The sequence below is a fragment of the Carassius auratus genome, chromosome 22, assembly GCF_003368295.1.
Source record: "Carassius auratus strain Wakin chromosome 22, ASM336829v1, whole genome shotgun sequence".
Classification (NCBI taxonomy): domain Eukaryota; kingdom Metazoa; phylum Chordata; class Actinopteri; order Cypriniformes; family Cyprinidae; genus Carassius; species Carassius auratus.
Genome location: NC_039264.1, coordinates 4656136 through 4671366, shown reverse-complemented (window position 1 = coordinate 4671366; position 15231 = coordinate 4656136). Strand labels below are relative to the sequence as shown.

Sequence of the window (15231 nt, the reverse complement as noted above, 5' to 3'; positions counted from 1 at the left end):
TTCAGGATTTATTAAATGACCGCACTTTAAGAAAGAAATATATGACTTAAAATATGAGCCAGCCAAGCCGTGACCGGCTGAACTGAGATTGAGTCCAGGCACTGACCTGTCTGTAGTCTAATATGGTGATGTTATATTGCTAAAATTACAATAAAGACCTAATATCGACACAACATTCATACGCTTACCTTGCGCAGTAATGTTTTGAGACTGTAATAAATCGCTTATGGTCAGTTGTTGTTGTTGGCATTGAGAAAATGATCACCTTGCTGGTAATCTATAACTTCACCTTCATACATGCGTGTAACTTTCATGACTAGAGGAGGCAAAACGTGACACTTACACGCATCTCAAGTGGACCAGTGTGTCTGCTACACGCTTTGGCATTTAGCATTTTTTGTTTTTTGACATTTAGGCACTTTAGAAATTGTGTTTTAATACACTACCAGTCAAAAGGTTTTGATTAATAAGAAGAAGTCTCTTCTGCTCACCAAGCCTTAATTTATTTGATCCAAAATACAGTAAAAACAATAATACTGTGATTTTTTTATTTATTAAAATGTAATTTATTTCTATGATCAAAGCTGAACTTTCAGCATTCAGAAATAATTTTTATATGCTAATTTGCTGCTCAAGAAACATTTATTATTATTATTATTATTATTATTATTTTTGTTGTTGAAAACAGATTAGATTTTTTTTCCAGGTTTCTTTGATTTTTTACCTTAAAGGGTTAGTTCACCCAATAATCTAAATTATGTAATTAACAACTCACCCTCATGTCGTTCCAAACCCGTGAGACCTCCGTTTATCTTTGGAACACAGTTTAAGATATTTTAGATTTAGGCTGAGAGCTCTCAGTCCCTCCATTGAAGCTGTGTGTACGGTCTACTGTCCATGTCCAGAAAGGTAAGAAAAACATCATCAAAGTAGTCCATGTGAAATCAGAGGGTCGGTTAGAATTTGTTGAAGTATCGAAAATACATTTTGGTCCAAAAATAGCAAAAACTACGACTTTATTCAGCATTGTCTTCTCTTCCGCGTCTGTTGTGAGAGAGTTCAAAACAAAGCAGTTTGTGATATCCGATATTACCTGCTTCAAAATGAATGCTGTTAATGAAATTACTGTTGAAACATTTGCAGTTAGCAGCTACTATACAAATAAACACTCTATAACAGATTTATATAAACAATGAATAACTGTTCAAGGCAAATAAAAGTATACGTGTATACGAAGCATAAATCTTTCTTCAGATTTCAGAATTAGCACTTTGTCATTTGTTATTTGTTGAGGTCGTGTCCGTCTGATGTTCATCATATTCATGATGTTCGCTACTGTAATGAACATAGCTTTTTAATAAGTACGGAAAATTCCCTTGAGTGTTTGCATTGAAAGAATGTACAGGGGTACTTAAGATTTAAAAACACTGACTCATTTGATGCTTTCTCGTTAAAATCATATAATTTGCTTTTAATTCAATAGAAGGTTTACACACACTAGGGATTACCAACATGGTGTCTTCAGATTCATGATCAATCCAGCTCTCTATTCTAGATCAGTGATCTACAGTGTTGTGAATCTGAGCTTGATGGAAATTAATGAACAGTGCATTCAGTGACATTTAAACAAACAGGATAATAACTCACACTGAATTTGTTTTTCATGAGAAATGTCCACAATGACACAAATCACAAATGTTAACTATTGAGACACCAAACTACTGAACACCAGCACATCTAGTGACCCAAAATGTCTGATTAACCTGTAACTTTTCACTTTTAACTGTGCTGACATTTATCATCAAAACAATAGCAGCTGCAGCATCTCATCTTCAATGTTTGATCATTTTCAACATTTTCGATGCAACAAATTGTATACCTTACTAAATTGAAACAATATAATAATATTTAGACATAATATAAATAATTCACATGCATATAATTTATTTTGCACTATTTCATGATGTCTCACCTCAGTGTCTTGAGTTGACAGTTTGGATCCTGTGGTAAATCACTGAGCTGCTTCACTCCTGATTCTCCAGGATCATTTCCTGTGACATCCAGCTCTATCAGGTGTGAAGGGTTTGATCTCAGAGCTGAAGACAGAGCTTTATAACCTTCTTCACTGATACTGCAGTCTGAAAGTCTATTAAATAAGATGTTATTCTTCCTTATAACACAGATTGTTACACAAGTACATGTTATAAAATGAAGAAAATAAAGATAAAGTAAAATAAATTTGGCCTGAATTAACTTTTCACAGTAAAGCTGGGTAAAGTTCTTTACTGGTGAATGTAAACTACAATAAATGCAATAAAAAAATTTCTGCAGTTTTAATTTTCCACAATTATAACCAACAGTTGCAATCAAAACTACCCAAACCCTCAGAGATTGTAGCAAAAATGGCAAAGTCAACAGAGATCTCGCAAAAGCTATAGAGAAGCTATAGAGAATAAATAACTGTATTCCTTTAGGAAGTCTAAGGCTATATTAAATCAATATTAAATCAATATTCAATACAGTGGCTAACTTAACGAAAAATAAAGCCTCAACAAGTGTTGACATTTCCCAACACCACAGCAGTAATGACTTTATGAACTACTTTACTTCTAAAATCGATACTATTAGAGATAAAATTGCAACCATTCAGCCGTCAGCTACAGTATCACATCAGACAGTCCACTATAGACCCCCTGAGGAACAGTTCCACTCATTCTCTACTATAGGAGAGGAAGAATTGTATAAACTTGTTAAATCATCTAAACTTACCCTATACCATCTAAGCTCTTAAAAGAGGTGCTTCCAGAAGTCATAGGTCCTTTTCTGACTATTAGTAATTCCTCATTGTCATTAGGATATGTCCCCAAAACCTTCAAACTGGCTGTTATTAAGCCTCTCAAAAAAAGCCACAACTTGACCCCAGAGAACTAGTTAATTATAGACCAATCTCGAATCTCCCTTTTCTTTCCAAGATACTAGAAAAGGTGGTATCCTCACAATTATATTCCTTCTTAGAGAAAAATGGTATATGCGAGGATTTCCAGTCAGGATTTAGACCGTATCATAGTACTGAAACTGCTCTCCTTAGAGTTACAAATGATCTGCTCTTATCATCTGATCGTGGGTGTATCTCTCTATTAGATTTATTGGATCTTAGTGCTGCGTTTGACACAATTGACCACAACATTCTTTTGCATAGACTTGAACACTTTGTTGGCATCAGTGGAAGTGCATTAGCATGGTTTAAATCGTACTTATATGATCGCCATCAGTTCGTAGCAGTGAATGAAGATGTATCATATCGATCACAAGTGCAGTATGGAGTACCTCAAGGCTCAGTTCTAGGGCCGCTACTCTTCACGCTTTATATGTTACCCTTGGGAGATATCATCAGGAAACATGGTGTTAGCTTTCACTGTTATGCTGATGATACGCAGCTCTATATTTCCTCGCAGCCCGGTGAAACACACCAATTTGAAAAACTAATGGAATGCATAGTCGATATAAAAAATTGGATGACGAGTAATTTCTTACTGCTAAATTCAGAAAAAAACAGAGGTGTTAATCATAGGGCCTAAAAACTCTACTTGTAATAACCTAGAACACTGTCTAAGACTTGATGGTTGCTCTGTCAGTTCTTCGTCATCAGTTAGGAACCTAGGTGTGCTACTTGATCGCAATCTTTCCTTAGAAAGCCACGTTTCTAGCATTTGTAAAACTGCATTTTTCCATCTCAAAAATATATCTAAATTACGGCCTATGCTCTCAATGTCAAATGCAGAAATGTTAATCCATGCATTTATGACTTCAAGGTTAGACTATTGTAATGCTTTATTGGGTGGTTGTTCTGCACGCTTGGTAAACAAACTACAGCTAGTCCAAAATGCAGCAGCAAGAGTTCTTACTAGAACCAGGAAGTATGACCATATTAGCCCGGTCCTGTCCACACTGCACTGGCTCCCTATCAAACATCGTATAGATTTTAAAATATTGCTTATTACTTATAAAGCCCTGAATGGTTTAGCACCTCAGAATTTGAATGAGCTCCTTTTACATTATACTCCTCTACGTCCGCTACGTTCTCAAAACTCAGGCAATTTGATAATACCTAGAATATCAAAATCAACTGCGGGCGGCAGATCCTTTTCCTATTTGGCTCCTAAACTCTGGAATAACCTACCTAACATTGTTCGGGAGGCAGACACACTCTTGCAGTTTAAATCTAGATTAAAGACCCATCTCTTTAACCTGGCATACACATAACATACTAATATGCTTTTAATATCCAAATCCGTTAAAGGATTTTTAGGCTGCATTAATTAGGTAAACTGGAACCGGAACACTTCACATAACACCGTACTTTCTACATCATTAGAAGAATGGCATCTACGCTAATATTTGTCTGTTTCTCTCTTGTTCCGAGGTCACCGTGGCCACCAGATCCAGTCTGTATCCAGATCAGATGGTCACTGCAGTCGCCCGGATCCAGTACGTATCCAGACCAGATGGTGGATCAGCACCTAGAAAGGACCTCTACTGCCCTGAAAGACAGCGGAGACCAGGACAACTAGAGCCCCAGATACAGATGCCCTGTAAAGACCTTGTCTCAGAGGAGCACCAGGTCAAGACCACAGGAAACAGATGATTCTTCTGCACAATCTGACTTTGCTGCAGCCTGGAATTGAACTACTGGTTTTGTCTGGTCAGAGGAGAACTGGCCCCCCAACTGAGCCTGGTTTCTCCCAAGGTTTTTTTCTCCATTCTGTCACCGTTGGAGTTTCGGTTCCTTGCCGCTGTCGCCTCTGGCTTACTTAGTTGGGGTCACTTCATCTACAGCGATATCATTGACTTGATTGCAAATTAAAACAGACACTATTTCAACTGAACAGAGATGACATAACTGAATTCAATGATGAACTGCCTTTAACTATCATTTTGCATTATTGAGACACTGTTTTCCAAATGAATGTTGTTCAGTGCTTTGGCGCAATGTATTTTGTTTAAAGCACTATAAAAATAAAGGTGATTGATTGATTGATATGAAGATTTCCAAGAAAGTAAAAGTTCCTAGAGACACAGATGATCAATGGACTTTCCTGCAGGACAGTCTTCCCAAAGCACACATCCAAATCTACTTCTGCTTGGTTCAGGGATCAGTCAGCGTTTATTGGTGATAAAAAAAAAAAAAAAAAAAAAAAAAAAAAAAAAGATTTTTAAACAAACGTTTAGATCCAATTTGAATTTCATCATTATTCTCAGAATAACTCAGAATTAAACTCTCTCTAATACTTTACAGATGGCTTTGTTGAATTATTTTCATAAAATGTTGTTCTCTGCAACAAAATGTATTGCAAGGGGGTTGAATATTTTTGATTGCAACTGTATTATAACCTTCTTCAGTGATACTGCAGTCTTCAAGTCTTCAGAAAGACTAAATAAATAATTCAAATTAAAAACATTTAATACACTATTATGATATTGACATTTCCCATCACTTCAAAAATCAATCCGTTTGTCAATAACACACCAATTTCACATTACTGACCCATTCCTTGTGACACAGCACCAGTTTACAGATCAGCTGGAGCTTTACATTGATTCATGTTTAGATTGACCAAATTCAGACCTGAGTATCTGTAGTGTCTGTGAATTTCTCAGCAGACTGGAGATTTCTGTCACTCCAGAGTCTCCTATTTGATTCATGCTCAGATCCAGCTCTCTGAGGTTTTAATTAAACGCTGATGCAAGAGCAGCACAACCTTCATCTGTAATACTGATGCAGTTTAACCTGTAGAAGAGAGAACACAACTAATTAAGATATACATACAATTACACAAATAACAGCTTTAGCTACTTTTATCTGCAAATATTAGATTTGCATGATAATCACACTGTGAAATTATTTAATTTGATAATTATACAAATACTTTGTATTTTACAGTACAATACTAAAGCCTAAACTACCCTTACAACACTACATTGAACAAGCAGCTTGAAGAAGGATTTACATTTTGAAGGATTGAATGATAGATTTATTATTGTAATTATTATGTCTTAATTTCTTTACTTTCAAATGTTAGGCCCTCAGGCGTTTTTTTTTTTTTTTTTTTTTTTTTTTTTGATGGAAAACTGAACAATGACCTTTAAATTTCTGTGTTTAGCTCATAACAGGTTTATAAACACAATGTTGGAAATTACATGAACACAAAACTAGGTGATCCTTTTAAATTCATGTTATAAACTCAAAATAACTCACTCAACTGCCTTTTTTTATTTTATTTAACAGCCATTTAGAACTTCTGCTCTTCTAACTTAAAATGCAGCCTTTTGTTATTTATTAACTGCATTACCCCATTTTATAATTTCGAGTTTAATTTGATTAATTGCAGTCCTGGGCCCGATAAAGATTGATCTTAGAGCTTAAGAGAACTTCCTATGAGTAATTTTGCGATTGTTCGTTATTGTTTTACAATGCACTGAACACCGTTGCACATAGCTTTGTTTTAAGTGCTACCTAGGAGTCACTGTAGGTTTGTCAAGTGCTGAAATGTCACGTTATAGACTGGCTCTTAATTGTAGTACATGATCGTTTATTGACGTTAACCCTCTGGAGTATAAGGGTATTTTTGGGGCCTGGATAAGTTTGTCATGCCCTGACATTTGTGCTTTTTTCAGTTTCTTATAAATATCTAAATGGGTAAAGTCTAATCTCACTGTAATCAGCATAAACTGGGCTATAATAATGTGTGAAATGCATGTATGTACATGATTGTTTTTTGAGAAAAAAAATATGTGTGGTTGGTGCAAAACTAAAAATGTAAAATTATTTCTAATTTACTCACTTACAGAAAACAATATATTGATTAAAATTTTCTAAGACACTTTTTATTGGTAAAAGTCATATGCGTTTAGGCATCAACTATCATGAATATCATTGTGATTTACACCTGAGAATACAAAGGTCCGCATAATGAGCTGCATAATGAGCGTTTAAGTCAGCTTGTTTCACTGAGAGGGAAGATTTATAATAAAGAATGTGAGAACAAAATAAATTATATGTTTGTAGTTTATTTTGAATATATTTAATTATCCCACAACATAATTTTATATCCACTTGGGGGATAGAGAGAGAGAGAGAGAGATACATTATTTCCAGGTCCAATACATAGCTGGTTTTAATGTACTTCAAGTCTTTAACATATTTTTTCCCCCAGTCTTTGAAGCATTTCATGCATCTTTTATTCTGTCATTTACTTTTAAATGTGTATTTCAAATTTTTCTGCCCTTTTTAATAATTTACTTTATAAATTAATAAAAAAAAAATAAAACGAGTCATAAAGTGTACATTAAAAGAATAATATAAACCTTATTTTATAATGATATTGCTTTTGAATCAAGTTAAATGTGTAACCTGCCGATTGTCCTGCAGCTGACCGCATAAATCGGTCTTCTTAAAAAGCACTTAGAGCTTAACTATTACTCCAGAGCACTCGTAGATCTACGATGATTTGTTGTTGGCGGCTGTACTGCGTTTGAGCTCCGTCACTATATTCTTTTCATTGACTATTTTTTACTTAAAAATCAATTTTATACATCATCGTTTCCGTTTATATAACGTGTGAATATATCCTTTATTGTATTCTACAACAAAAACAATCAGAGCGCCTCGCTATCACTAGTTTTATTTTGATCTCTAGCATCAGCAAGCGTGGTTGCTGCTAACTGTCGTGCCGTGGGGAAGCAGATTCGCGACCTGGAGGTGAGGCAGGCCCAGCTGAGAGAGCGGAGAGCCACGCTGGAATCATCCCGGGCTGATGCTCACAAGTCCGGGGTAAGTATACAGCGTGCAGCTAACAGTCCCACCACGTCTACTCCATGTGTTTCTCTGCACAGGCCCGGTGCACCCAGGACACGATCTTCCCAGATGTCATTCACTGCGACGCCGGGACACCACGGACCCTGGGTGCATCCACAGCGGAGGATGCGAGCCGGGTCCCGGGCGACGACTTCTCCCCCTCCTGCCTTTGAGATCTCCATCCGGAACCGCTTCGCTCCCCTCCGCGAGGCAGGACGCGACGCTGTGATCATCGGAGACTCCATCATCCGACACGTAAGTGCTACGTTAGCCGAAGGTAAAGTGCACACTCATTGTTTGCCTGGTGCTCGTGTTCTCAATGTTTCTGCGATCCTGAAGGCCGACGAGAGCTCCAGAGCGGTCGTGCTTCACGCTGGGGTTAACGACACCATGCTGCGGCAGACGGAGACGCTGAAGAGGGACATCAGGAGCCTGATCGAGACGGTTCGCAGCACGACGCCCGCGGCAACGATCGTCGTGTCAGGACCACTGCCCACGTATCGACGAGGACACGAAAGGTTCAGTTGACTTTTTGCTTTAAATGAATGGTTGTTGTCATGGTGTAAAGAACAGAAACTGCTATTTGTTAATAACTGGAATCTTTCTGGGAGCGTCCTAGGCTGTTTCGCGCTGATGGATTACACCCCAGCAGAGTCGGAGTGTAGCTACTCTCTGACAACATCTCCAGGACACTTCGCTCCATGTGACTACTAAGTCAATTCTCAGATAACTATTATGATGAGTTTTGTTCCACCCGCTTAAATGATAAAAGTACTTGCGCTGTAAAAACTATTAAGACTGTGTCTGTTCCCCGAATAGTGAGGTCAAAATATAATGTAGGATCTAGAAAAAAATCTTATCGTAATTAAACCAGAAAAATGTAAAGTAAATGAACAAAAACTATTTTTAAAGTTTGGGCTCATAAATATTAGATCACTCACACCAAAAGCAGTTATTGCAAATGAAATGATCACAGATAATAGTTTTGATTTACTCTGCTTGACTGAAACCTGGCTAAAACCAAATTATTATTTTGGTCTAAATGAGTCTACTCCACCAAACTACTGTTATAAGCATGAGTCACGTCAGACTGGTCATGGCGGAGGTGTTGCAACAATATATAGTGATATTCTCAATGTTACCCAGAAAACAGGATACAGGTTTAACTCTTTTGAAATACTTCTGCTAAATGTTACTCTGTCAGACATGCAAAAGAAATCTAATGTATCTCTTGCTCTGGCTACTGTGTATAGACCACCAGGGCCGTATACAGAATTCCTAAAAGAATTTGCAGATTTCCTCTCAGACCTTCTAGTTACAGTTGATAAGGCGCTAATCATGGGAGATTTTAATATTCACGTTGATAATGCAAATGATACATTAGGACTTGCGTTTACTGACCTAATAAACTCCTTTGGAGTCAAGCAAAATGTCACCGGGCCCACTCATTGTTTTAATCATACACTAGATTTAATTATATCGCATGGAATCGATCTTACTGCTATAGATATTGTACCTCAAAGTGATGATATTACAGACCATTTCCTTGTATCGTGCATGCTGCGTATAACTGATATTAACTATATGTCGCAGCGATACCGTCTGGGCAGAACTATTGTTCCAGCCACCAAAGAAAGATTCGCAAATAAACTGCCTGATCTATCGCAACTGCTATTTGTACCCAAAAATACACATGAATTAGACTAAATTTCTGACAACATGGGCACTATTTTCACTAATAAATTAGAAGCCGTTGCTCCGATCAAATTGAAAAAAGTTAGAGAAAAACTTACTGTACCATGGTATAACAGTAATACTCACTCTCTCAAGAAAGTAACTCGTAGTCTTGAACGCAAATTGAGAAAACCAACTTAGAAGTTTTTAGAATTGCATGGAAAAACAGTATGTCCAGCTATAGACAGGCTCCAAAAATGCTAGGGCAGAGCATATACACAAACTCATTGAAAATAACTAAAACAATCCAAGGTTTTTATTTTGCACAGTGGCTAAGTTAACAAATTACCAGACGCCACCTGATTCAAATATTCCACCAACGTTAAATAGTAATGACTTTATGAATTTTTTCACTGATAAAATAGATAACATTAGAAATACAATAGCAAATGTAGATTCTACAGCGTCTAACACTTCAGTTTCATCCATCGCACCCAAAGATAAACTGCAGTGCTTTACAAATATAGGACAGGAAGAGCTAAATAAACTTATCACTATATCTAAACCAACAACATGTTTATTAGATCCTGTACCCACTAAATTACTGAAAGAGCTGTTACCTGTAGCCGAAGAACCGCTTCTCAATATCATTAACTCGTCGTTATCTTTACGTCACGTCCCAAAACCATTCAAGCTGGCGGTTATCAAGCCTCTTATTAAGAAACCAAAACTAGATCCTAGTGTACTGGCAAATTATAGGCCTATTTCAAATCTTCCATTTTTGTCTAAAATTTTAGAAAAAGTTGTGTCTGCTCAATTGAGCACCTTCCTGCATAAAAATGATCTGTATGAAGAATTTCAGTCAGGTTTTAGGCCCCACCATAGCACAGAAACTGCACTTGTTAAAATTACAAATGACCTGCTCCTTGCGTCAGATCAAGGCTGCATCTAATTTCTAGTCTTGCTTGATCTTAGTGCTGCGTTCGACACCATAGATCATGACATACTCATAGATAGATTACAAAACTAGTATTCAAGGGCAGGCTCTAAGATGGTTTATATCCTACCTGTCCGATCGCTACCATTTTGTTTACTTAAATGGGGAGTCATCTCATTTATCATCAGTAAAATATGGAGTGCCACAAGGATCCATCCCAGGTCCCCTTCTATTTTCAATATACATGTTGCCCCTTGGTAATATTATTAGAAAATACGGAATTAGCTTCCACTGTTATGCTGATGATACTCAGCTATATATCTCAACGAGACCAGATGAAACTTCCCAATGATCTAAGCTAACAGAGTGTGTTAAAAATGTAAAAGATTGGATGACAAATAATTTTCTCCAATTAAATTTGGATAAGACAGAGATACTAATTATTGGACAAAAAAAACACTACACAGAATCTTGTAGATTACAATCTGCAACTAGACGGATGTACTGTTACTTCCTCTACAGTCAGAAATCTGGGTGTTATATTAGACAGCAATTTGTCTTTTGAAAATCATATTTCCAATGTTACAAAAACTGCATTCTTCCATCTTAGAAACATTGCCAAGCTACGAAACATGTTATCTGTTTCTGATGCAGAAAAGCTAGTTCATGCATTCATGACCTCTAGACTGGACTATTGTAATGCACTTCTAGGCTGTTGTCCTGCTTCGTCAATAAACAAGCTACAGGTAGTCCAAAATGCAGCAGCTAGAGTCCTTACGAGGTCAAGAAAATATGATCATATTACCCCAATTGTACAGTCTCTGCACTGGCTACCTATTAAGTTCCGTATCAGTTACAAATTATCATTACTTACCTATAAGGCCCTAAATCGTTTAGCTCCTGCATACCTAACTAGCCTTCTACCACGCTACAACCCATCACGCACCCTAAGGTCACAAAACGCTGGACTTTTGGTATTTCCTAGGATAGTAAAGTCCACTAAAGGAGGTAGAGCTTTCTCACATTTGGCTCCCAAACTCTGGAATAGACTTCCTGATAATGTTCGGTGTTCAGACACACTCTCTCTGTTTAAATCTAGATTAAAAACACATATCTTTCGCCAAGCATACGAATAATGTATCTTTTAAATTGTGAGTGTAGTTGCATCTGATCAAAGGTGCATTTTTATTCATTAGCTTGGGTTAAACAAATTTTACTTTGTTGGATCAGCAGCTATGCTAATGATGTCTCTATTTTGTTTCTGCTGGGATCTTCATCCCGTGGTAACTAGGATTTACACAAGCTCCAGTCTGGATCCAGAACACCTGAGAAGAGATGATGCTGACCCTCAGAGGACCTCAGATGATGCTAACCCTGAATCAACAAACAGAACTAACAATTATTGCTACATGTGTGATTGCATCATATCATAACTTAATTAATAATATTGATAGTTCATCGTCTAGCTGACTACGTCTTGTATTATTATTATTATTATTTTTATTTTTTCTAAAATCCTGTCAAATGTGCACAAACTACTAGCTACTACTAAATATTGTAGAAACATAATTTTCTGTAAAGTTGCTTTGTAACAATCTGTATTGTAAAAAGCGCTATACAAATAAACTTGAATTGAATTTAATTGAATTTTCAAGTGCTACTTAAGTTATGATGCTTTTAGGAAACAGAGTAAGTCTATTGTTGGTTATCTGGCTTGGCTCGGTGTTAATCTTGGTGGTGGTGGTGTTGGCGCAGTGGATAAGACACATGCCTTTGGTGTGAGAGACCTGGGTTCGAATCCACTGTGAGTCACCCGACATTTAACCCCTACTTTTTTGTAATTTTGTAATCAATTGTAAGTTGCTTTTGATAAAGGCCTCAGCTAAATGAATAAGTGTTAAAAAAAAAACAAATGAGGGGTGGTGTTAGCGCAGTGGATAAAACACACGTCTGTGGTGTGGGAGACCCGGGTTCGAATCCACTGTGAGACACCAATGTGTCCCTGAGCAAGACACTTAACCCCCTAGTTGCTCCAGAGGCGTGCGACCTCTGACATACAGTATTGTTCAAAATAATAGCAGTACAATGTGACTAACCAGAATAATCAAGGTTTTTAGTATATTTTTTATTGCTACGTGGCAAACAAGTTACCAGTAGGTTCAGTAGATTCTCAGAAAACAAATGAGACCCAGCATTCATGATATGCACGCTCTTAAGGCTGTGAAATTGGGCAATTAGTTGAAAGGGGTGTGTTCAAAAAAATAGCAGTGTCTACCTTTGACTGTACAAACTCAAAACTATTTTGTACAAACATTTTTTTTTTCTGGGATTTAGCAATCCTGTGAATCACTAAACTAATATTTAGTTGTATGACCACAGTTTTTTAAAACTGCTTGACATCTGTGTGGCATGGAGTCAACCAACTTGTGGCACCTCTCAGCTGTTATTCCACTCCATGATTCTTTAACAACATTCCACAATTCATTCACATTTCTTGGTTTTGCTTCAGAAACAGCATTTTTGATATCACCCGTAATCATAATTCGACGTCTCGCTGGTACTAGCTGGGGTGCAACTGCCAAGGTGCTTCGAATATCAACAGTAGCTCTCGTCTTCTCCACAGCTGAATACTGTGCTCCAGCCTGGTGCAGAAGCCCACACGCCAGGAAAGTCGACACTGCCATAAACACCGCCCTTCGGACTATAACTGGCTGCCTGAATTCTACCCCTGTCTACCATCTGCCAACACTAGCAGGAATTGCCCCGGCCGGCCTCCGACGAGAGGCTGCTACCCTCGCTCTTGCAAGGAAAGCCCAAAGATGCAACTGGCATATCCTGCACAATACCACCACAACAGCACTGCCTCCTCATAGACTGAAGTCCCGCCACCCGTACAACAAGGCGGCACAAGACCTGCTCAGGTCCATCCCTGAGGACCTGTCTACAGAGGCATGGCTCGCGGCAGCTTGGAAGCAGGAGTGGGAGTCAGCAGGACCCTCACGAATCCACCGTTACATCTTTGACCCTGGAGGCGGTCTTGAAGGAGAGGATCTGCCACGTCGGCAATGGACTCTGCTAAACCGCCTGCGAACTGGGGTGGGACGTTACAAAGCATCGATGAGGAAGTGGGGCCTGGAGGACAGAGCAGTGTGTGAGTGTGGGGAGCCAGAGCAGACCGCTGAGCACATAATCACCACCTGTCCACTGTATAAACCACCTTCGGAGGCCGGCCTCTTCGACGTGGGACCTGAGATGAGAACGTGGCTGAGTTCTACTGAGCTGGACATTTGATGACGACACACGAAAGAAGAAGAAGAAGATATCACCCCACAAGTTCTCAATTGGATTAAGGTCTGGAGATTGGGCTGGCCACTCCATAACATTAATTTTGTTGGTTTGGAACCAAGACTTTGCCCGTTTACTAGTGTGTTTTGGGTCATTGTCTTGTTGAAACAACCATTTCAAGGGCATTTCCTCTTAAGCATAGGGCAACATGACCTCTTCAAGTATTTTAACATATGCAAACTGATCCATGATCCCTGGTATGCGATAAATAGGCCCAACACCATAGTAGGAGAAACATGCCCATATCATGATGCTTGCACCTCCATGCTTCACTGTCTTCACTGTGTACTGTGGCTTGAATTCAGAGTTTGGGGGTCGTCTCACAAACTGCCTGTGGCCCTTGGACCCAAAAAGAACAATTTTACTCTCATCAGTCCACAAAATGTTCCTCCATTTCTCTTTAGGCCAGTTGATGTGTTCTTTGGCAAATTGTAACCTCTTCTGCACATGCCTTTTTTTTAACAGAGGGACTTTGCGGGGGATTCTTGAAAATAGATTAGCTTCACACAGACGTCTTCTAACTGTCACAGTACTTACAGGTAACTCCAGACTGTCTTTGATCATCCTGGAGGTGATCATTGGCTGAGCCTTTGCCATTCTGGTTATTCTTCTATCCATTTTGATGGTTGTCTTCCGTTTTCTTCCACGTCTCTCTGGTTTTGCTCTCCATTTTAAGGCATTGGAGATCATTTTAGCTGAACAGCCTATCATTTTTTGCACCTCTTTATAGGTTTTCCCCTCTCTAATCAACTTTTTAATCAAAGTACGCTGTTCTTCTGAACAATGTCTTGAACGACCCATTTTCCTCAGCTTTCAAATGCATGTTCAACAAGTGTTGGCTTCATCCTTAAATAGGGGCCACCTGATTCACACCTGTTTCTTCACAAAATTGATGACCTCAGTGATTGAATGCCACACTGCTATTTTTTTGAACACACCCCTTTCAACTAATTAAACTAATTGCCCAATTGCACAGCCTTAAGAGCGTGCATATCATGAATGCTGGGTCTCGTTTGTTTTCTGAGAATCTACTGAACCTACTGGTAACTTGTTTGCCACGTAGCAATAAAAAAATATACGAAAAACCTTGATTATTCTGGTTAGTCACATTGTACTGCTATTATTTTGAACAATACTGTATATAGCAATTGTAAGTCGCTTTGGATAAATGTATAAATGAATAAATGTAAATGTAAATCTTCAGTTCTCTCTTCACAGCAGTTCAGTCAGTGTACTGTGTGAGTACATTAATTACTCCGGGATATTGGTTTGTTTGAACTCAGAGGGAGTGTCAGCCACATAAAAAAAGTGAACAGCTTAAGTCATTTGTGGATTAATTTGTATTGAAGAGGCAAACCATTTAAAACGATTCAGTTAGATTTGGTGAACTGGTTCAAGAAGATCCGGTTACATCAAATGA

At 38.1% G+C, this 15231-nt stretch overlaps 1 protein-coding gene across 1 annotated transcript in view; it reads right to left on the bottom strand.

Moving 5' to 3' along the window:
* LOC113039452 (NLR family CARD domain-containing protein 3-like) overlaps nt 1–15231 on the bottom strand; it is a gene marked incomplete at its 3' end in the record, with an annotated part of 73992 nt that overhangs the window by 24454 nt on the left and 34307 nt on the right. The window lies entirely within an intron of this gene.